This window comes from Lolium perenne, chromosome 4, assembly GCF_019359855.2.
Source record: "Lolium perenne isolate Kyuss_39 chromosome 4, Kyuss_2.0, whole genome shotgun sequence".
NCBI lineage: Eukaryota > Viridiplantae > Streptophyta > Magnoliopsida > Poales > Poaceae > Lolium > Lolium perenne.
In genome coordinates this window covers 46751013-46759648 of record NC_067247.2, presented here as the reverse complement: position 1 = coordinate 46759648, position 8636 = coordinate 46751013, and positions in this window count along the sequence as shown.

The window sequence follows — 8636 nt, the reverse complement described above, 5'->3', positions numbered from 1 at the left end:
ACCATGAGGTTCATGGTAGGATCATAGATTAGTTTAAGATATGGAAAAGATAAGTTAGGAATAGTTTCTCCACGTATTGTTACTTGATTACCAAATAGATATATGTTCATATGTTATGGTAAGGATTACCATATTATAGTCTTTTATAAGATCAAGCAATTGATCATTGAGTAAAGTGTTGTTTATGTTGATTATTAGTTTCATTTGATCTAACCCCTTAGATCAAATCATCTCTACCCAAAACAAGGTTTTAGCAAAGTCACATTGAGGTTTGTAGCGCTTGACTTGATGATCTACTTCAATTCCATCAAGGTCAAGTGAAACTTCAGTTACTGTGACTGTTTTACTTTAAAGCGCGAAAATTTCCCAGATTTTCTATGCATGAATGCAATGCACACATCTGTTTCCTCTATTTTTGTAACCCCATTACCTGGGATATTACAGTATCTACCCCTTAAACTAAACTTCGTCCTCGAAGTTTGATCTCTCTCACGTTTTCGGAGTGTGGATCTGACTTGTGCAGACTACGACTTTTCTCGAACTCCGTATTGATCTTACTGGATATCATTGAATATATCCCTTGTCCAGATTCTTCTTGGAATCCATTATGGTTTGTCTCTGAACCATGGTTCTTACTTTGATTCATTGATTTCTTCCAACTCTATAAGCTTGTTTCCTTTCTCATTGAAGATTCAATGATGGGACTTCTTCTGGTGCTGCTATTCTTAACTGAAGACTGATTTGATAATACACTCCTAATTGATAAATAGGTCTTTGTTTTCCATTACTACCAAAAGTGCAATAATGGTACTTGGTAAGGTACTTACCATGGAAATGGTTTTGACGGTTTCTTTTACTAAGAAGGTTATACTCATTTAGCCTATCCAATCATGGTTTATAGTTGATACCTATAACTATTTTGGGTTATTTAGGTTCCATGAAAGGAATCATTCTATTAGTCGGTGGTTCTGGTATGGTCAATTTCCTTCGGTCTTTGGCCTTCTTGAGCTGTATTTTGTCTATGGTATTTTCTCCGTCCAACTTCTTTATGCTTAACTTACTTGAGCTTTCGTACTTCTAAGTAAATATTATTCACTTGCTCAAGTTATAGTCCACTACTTACTTCCTCGAGGTATAAACCTCGGCTTCTGGTTTAATATCCTTCTGAAAGTAGCGTCAACAATCTTATGAAAATAAGATCGAACTTCCTCTCAGATCAGTCCTTCTTCATCTATCTTGCTCAGAATATTGAGTCGTGGTACATCCAACTCAATCCTTACTCTACCCCTTAGAGTTTTCTTATGGTCTTCAACTCCTTTTCTTCCAACCATTGGATTTATGGTTAGAATATTGGTCTGGTTCTAACTTATGGTTTATACTCCTCTAAGGTCTCATGAAGAATGTTTGTGGTATATCCACTCAATTGTGGACATCCAATGTAAATCCTTCGACTAAATGATTATAGGTCATTGTTATTTGGCTGGCAAAATTTTATTTGTTACAACTTCTTGGTACAAATAATCCAATGATGGACTACTTAATACCAATTGTGGCTAATTGTTATCTAAAAATGGATTCTATTATAGGTTCTGATCAACTGGACGAGACATCTTTTACTCTATCTTCCAGTATTGATCCTATACCAATTGTGGTCTTCTGATATCAACTATGATCTTCTTATGTCTGCTATGATTTCATAAGTCATCTTCCGTTTTCGAGGGTTCATTGGTGCAAGAAAACCACTAGCTGACACTATGATTATAGTATCCTAAGTGATTTCCCATGCATTCCCTCTTCTATGTTGACTATGGATCTGCTTGAGCTTCACCATAATCACCAGATTTCTCACCTTCATGCTTCTTATGTACAAAAGTACTCCTCTGTTGAGGCAAAGCATGAGTTTTGGTTGGTACTTCCTTCTGAATATTGTGGTTGCTTCCCACAATTTTGCTTCCTTCTTCTGATGAACCTTCATCTTATCTTCAGAATCTTCAGAATTCGTCACTTCCTCTCACGAATACTATTACCCTCTAGATCTATAGCATCAAGTAAGAACTTGATAGTGCAACATGCATTTGCATACCAAAGTCAAACTTCATGTATGGATCTAGTCAAACAATGAAAATCCAATAAAATCCAAGAAGATTCAGCTTTGTGCATATAATACACACCATCATAAGCCTGAATATAATAGTTGAGTAAGACATCTCTAAACATCAGGCTCTGATGTGTAGTATATAACACCACATAAGATAGGTTTATATCGTGATACTTAGCACGAATATATGGGATTCTACTATTTGTCTCAACCTTTACCTTAATTGCACAATTGCAATGAGATAAACTTGAAACAAAGTGGTCTAGGATAGTTAAGATTAACCTAATTTTCTTTGGAAGTACTAACTTAACTTCCATTTTGTTGAGGACTACTTTACATGCTATCCCTAGATTCTAATATAGCTACTCTAAACTCCTAACTATTAGAGCATATTTTCTATACTTCCAAGTGATTCTATCATAAGACTAGGGTCAAGATGTGCTTGGCACACTTCCCATATTTTTGGAACATAGTTCTTGCACTATTGTCTGACTTCTTATTGTTCTCCTCCTAAATGTTTATGATATTCTGTTCCATCACATAATGATTCTCAGGTGAATCTTATATGATTAGCAACTCTACCTTGTGAGTAGACATATATTATTCCTATCACTCATCCTTAGTTCCCATGATTGACTCATCATGGTCTATACTACCTCATATCACTTGTTTGTATCACTTACTATCAGTTGTTTCACATGTCTAGATAATTTTCCTTACTCATTACTTAACTTGGTCTTCATCTTCTATTAGGATATCTTAATTATCTTCATCACTTGATATTATTCCTATTATAGGTCTGGATATCTCTTACTTGACCATAACATGTGTTGGTACACATCTTCCAATAGGATATCTTCCTTATGGTTGTATCCTCTCTTTGGACTACCATGTATTGTGTACCAACTGTGATCTACTCATCTATTGTTTTAAGGACTTATTGATGTGCTACATGTTTTGGATTAGCTAACTAACTTTACTTAGAAAAGATAAGTAAGAAAGATTGACTCAAGTGTGTCAGGATTATTCTCAAGTGAATATCCATCTCAAGTCATACTAAGTATTTGGTTTACCTAGGACACTTCCTATAGACACTACCACTCCTATAGGTCTCCTTTAAAGGGTTTTAATCCTAAGTTCAAAGCATTTGCTCTGATACCAACTGTGGTGATCCGACATACCACTGCATGGTGTAGTATGCAAGTCTGATATAACACCAATGAAACACCGTTCCACTAGTATTATATCGCTCAGAGTGGTACAACAGAAACATATGCGGGTCCAAGGCATGTCTATAGAATTACATACAGACTCTGTTACATAAGATCAGCATAGCCTCCTACTTTACAATGAGGTAAATCTGCAATAAACTCCATAAGAACGACTCGTAGTCTAATCCTATCACGAACTCTATTTGTAGAGTATTTGACTAGCTAAAGGGGCTATGAATAGATTCTAGCTAAATAGGAGCTAGGTTTAGGAAACTAGTTCCCTTCTATGGCTAAACTAGGTTTTCTCCTTGTTGGATGTGGTGTCTGACTCCTCTGACAGGGTCCTGTTTCTTGATGTAGTTGTTGACTCCTCGGCCTTTGAGTTGCACTGTAGATCCTCCTTCGATGCCTCCATATCTAAGCAGGGGATTTAAGAGTGGGATGAGTACGAGCGTACTCAACAAGTTCATTATAAGAAAGAGGTGTTTAATGCACTAGCTACAACATTAGACCAGAAAGTCTAATACCAATGCAGGTTTTCATAACCATTTCTTCAAAAGGTTGCTTTTATTCAGAAGAACTATGTCCGTCAGCCTTCACCGGTTTACTAGAACTTCATGGAGCTCCTTTCCGGCCGCGTTCGCAGTTCCATATCCCGGAACAGGGAGTGACAGGTCACGGTTCTTTACACTCTGCAGAGGTGTGTTGCTTTACCCATAAGAGATCTTATCCTTGGTGCCAACCGAGTCTAGTTCTCGTCCACACTTCCTTTGGTGTGAGGCCCGGTATAAGGTCATAGCCAATTATATTCCTCCGCTACCTCGCACACCCACCCTTTGTTGCAAACCCCGACCCTGGGTCCTCGCCGGTCCCATTATTCCCGTAATTTCAGGGTGGACCCCGACCACGACAACAGTTCTGGGCTCTACCATAAACTCCTTCGCCGACAGCTGCAACCCATCATAGACCGCATTACCGTGGGGAATTAGAGTGGGATCCCCACCCTCCGGTTGTTCCGCAAGACACAACTGCTACGGTAAGCATTGCATTACCGTGGGGAATTAGAGTGGGATCCCCACCCTCCGGTTGTTCCGCCAGACACAACTACTACGGTAAGCGCATCCGTTGATGTACGAGAGGTGGAAATACAATTGACTAGTCCGTCCCATTCCAGATCTTATGGTTAACACGGCTATTACGGCACAAGAATCACTGGCGACATTTGTTGTTTAATCCTAGATGGATATAAACCCTTGCAATGGAACCTCCACCATATCAACACAATCCATGGTTCCATTGCCCACCACATAGTCATATTCATAGTTATGAAAATAGTGGTTTTGGTTTTATTGCAATAGTGATAATCATAGTACTTTGCAAGTAATTTGATAAAGATACTCAAATGACATGAGCAAGTGATGAACTTGCCTTTCTTGGCTGCAAGATTATGCAGACAAGGTCTTCGATGCGTAATAACTCCAAATTCTGAAATAGCATCATCGTCCGGTAAGGACGATGTTTAAAAGATTGCCAAGGATGCAATAATGCATAAGTATGAGATGCAATCGTTCTAAACGTGACCTAACCCCAATGATTTAGGATTAGTAAGTGGTAATGATTAGTTCAGGGTGTGTTGCACTTTTAGGGTGATTCACAAACAAGGTTCTTATTCAGGGTTGTGTTGTTTTAGAATCATAAGGAAGTGGTAAAATGCATAGTAACAATCATACACACCAAGAAATAGTAGTTGTATAATAAGTAAAGAGCAGTTGTCAATTTTAAGTCCTATAATGCATGGTTGATGATTATTTAGTATATAATTCAAAAGAATAACTTTTGAAGAACATGTTCTTTAATGAAGAACAAGTATGATAATTAGGTTTGTGGGGTTTTATGGTTTTCTATGGTTCTAATTAGTTTCTGGAGTAAGTAGTAGATAGATCACAACCTAGTTGGATTCATCAACACTTAGGGCTTGTAGGGTTGAGTTAGGCCTAGGCATCCCAAGCAATTATTTATACAAGGTTGTTATCAGGATTGGTTCATCTTATTGGGGATAGTTAGCTAGGGTTTATCGGTCCTTATAAGCAGGGTTGATGATGATTCCTTATTTTCTTCAAAAGAATAACTTTTGAAGAACATACTTCTTAAGTAATAAGAAGTATTACAATTAAGGTTGAGGTTGTCTTGTATTAGCCATTGGATCTCTAAGTAGAGAATGGTTGGTTCCTAAATAGGATGGTTCATAAGTATCTCACACTAGTAGGGTTTAGTGGAACAGGGTTATGTAAGTAAAATAGTAGGTATGGTTGCTGTTAGGGTTCATCATATTGGTGTTATGCTAAATAGGAATGAATAAGGATGATGGCTTTGGTAATAGGATCTAGGGTTTACACTTGGTTAACCCTACTTAATTATCTAGGTCTGATGAAGATGAACACATGGGATGCTAATTCGTAGTGATAGGGTTCCCATATTTTATGTGGATTTGAACTAGTATTTAGTTGCTAGATATGAATCTATGATTACTGATGAAGTAACATGATCACATGTTACTAAGGGTTTTAGGTTTGGGAACCATTTAGGGTTCACATGTAATAATGGAACTAGGGTTCCTAATGGAGTTAGGGTTTTAGGGTTTCACATGAAATGATAGGGTTGTACTATCATTCAATATGGAATTAGGGTTTGCTAGTTACTATGTAGTTATTTGTTTAATAACTTCATTTTAAAGTTGAAGTTATTAGTAACTTGGAAATAAAAATAATATTGAATTTGTCATATTATTATTTTTATTGAATTAATAATTAAGGTAATTATTAATTAGGGTTTAAATTTCCCTAATAATGATTTAATAGGATAGCAAATAAAGAAAATTAGTTTTCATGTTTTCTTTATTTGCTTACTGGTTTTATTTAATTTATAAATGGTTTCTTAATTTCTGAATTTTTAATTGTATTTAGAATTTAAAATTAAAGGCTTAAATAACAAGTATTAAACAATTGAATTTTTATTATAAATAAAAATTTCATTTTATATTTTTATTGGATAGATTTTTCTTTTCTAAGAATATTGATATATCATTTATATTTTTCTGAGTTATATTGAATTTTATATGAATTTGTAAATTGGCAGTAATTAATGAATTTGAAATTAAAACCTGAAATGACTAAACCTACCCGGCTAATGCACCCACAGGGGCACTGACCAGTGGGCCATTGGCCAGGTTAGACGCCACGTTGGTGTGGACCAAGTCCAAATCGCAACCTGGCCTGGAAGCTCACTGCCGGCGAGCTGCCGGTGACGGCGCCGCCGTTCCAGGACTCGAGCGGGCGGGATTCTTGCATCACCAGAACGAGCACAACGCTGTGAGCATAATGGTACCAGCGCCGCCCCGAATTGGTCGCCGGAGCAAGCTCGACGGCGAGGCCGAGCGGCAGCGCTCGCAGATTACCGGCGCGGGCATGATTTAGAGCGTAATCGAGCGGGCTAGGAGGCGCTTGAGCATCAGAGACTCACCCTGAGCACGATGAGCATGGCGGTGAGACCAGAGGTGGTCGAGTTCGCCGGAATCGGCACCTCCGGCCGTCGGAAACGCGGAGCTCGATAGGGATGCTGCAGGAAGCTTTCGCTCGATTCCTGGCGTGGGTTGAGCAAGAAGAGGGTGCTGATGACGATGGTGACCACGGCAGTGCTCGGGGAGGCTTCCTTCGCCGGCGGTAATGGTGAAGTGGTGCGGCAGGGTTTCGGCATGGTAGTGGAACGGAGCAGAGGAAGAAGAAACCGAATTAGGGTTCGTTCGGGAGCTTTTATAGGGCGACAGGGCGCGCCTCGTCACGACGTCGATCAAGGAGAGCTCGCCAGCGAGAGGAGAATCCGGCCACGACGTCGAGGTGGCCTCCATGCGCCAGGAAGAGATGAGGACGAGCTCGTCCTCGTGATATTTGGGACGAAGAGGTATTTCGGGCTGCTGCTGGGCTGGTGCTTGGGCCGTGTTGATGGGCTTCTGCTGGGCTGCGGCACTCTGGTAGGTCCAGGTGAGTTTTTCCCCTTTTCTCCTCTTTTTCTCTTTTATTTTCTGTTTTTTACAATTCTAGTTTGAATTCAGATTTGAATTCATATTCTAACTCTTTTTCTATTTTGCAGGTATTTCAATTATGTTAGTTCATTGAATATGTAGTGCAGTGATTACCTTCATTCTCCTAATTGAAGACAATGTTTTATATTAGGTTAAATTTCATATATGTGGGTTTATTCAAAATAGCAATTAGACATGTGTTTTTGTTCTCATTTAAATTTCCTTTTTCTTATTCGTAATATAACTCCCTGTTGAATAACTAGAGTGGATTATTCTTATTCCAAATGTTCTAGAGGTTATTATTAGGGCTTGGCTTCAGATTTGAGGAGTTGGTCAATTGCACATGATTTTATGTGAGCTCCAATATATTAGGGTTTTATAGTTTCTCTCATAACCCCCACTTATTAAGGTTAGTATTATCATTATATTTGAAAGTATCAAAGTAGGTATTGTTTCCATCATGGTTTATCTTGGTTATAGAGTTAAATGGTTGTTAAACACATAGGGTTTTAATTAAAGGATTTAGCATTAGGTGGCTCTTTTGTTTTATAATTGAAGCATGGAATTTGATTATTGAACCATTAGGGTTCAAATGTTCTATACCAATTAACACATGGTTTAGACTTAAGTGTGGTTTAGGTTTTAGTTGTGATCACCCAAATGATGCACAAACCAGGTTTGAGATATAATTCTAGGTTGTAGGAATGAGATGGCCTCATATTGTATTTAGTAGGGTGTAGTCTCCCCTAACCATGATAAGGTGTTTACTTGCTTAATATTTAATGTGCTTCTCTAATTACTAAGGATTGGGGAGTTGGTTTAATCTTCTACCCATTAACTTCTATTATTATCCTTAATTTATCATTAAAGTAACTACATTGATTATAGTTCTTTTTATAGTTAACTTTGGTCATATGGATGGATGGTTTCTCACCATATTAAGTATAGAGTTTAACTCTAAGGTTTTCTTAGGTTCTTAAATCTATGGAATATAGTTATGGTAGGATTCTACTTATGATCACCAAGTGGTTCACAAGTTAAGGTTGGAATATAAGCATATGGTTGCTTACTATTGATCTCCCTATAATTTTCTGTGGTGAATGATATCTACTTATCCTATTAGGTTTGTAACTTATCCTCACACACATCAAGAGCATGATCATGGATTAGGCATGATCAACTTGTTCTTAATATCTCTACCTCAAGTTCTTAGGGTTTATGATCATCACTCAATTTATAATGATCAAGG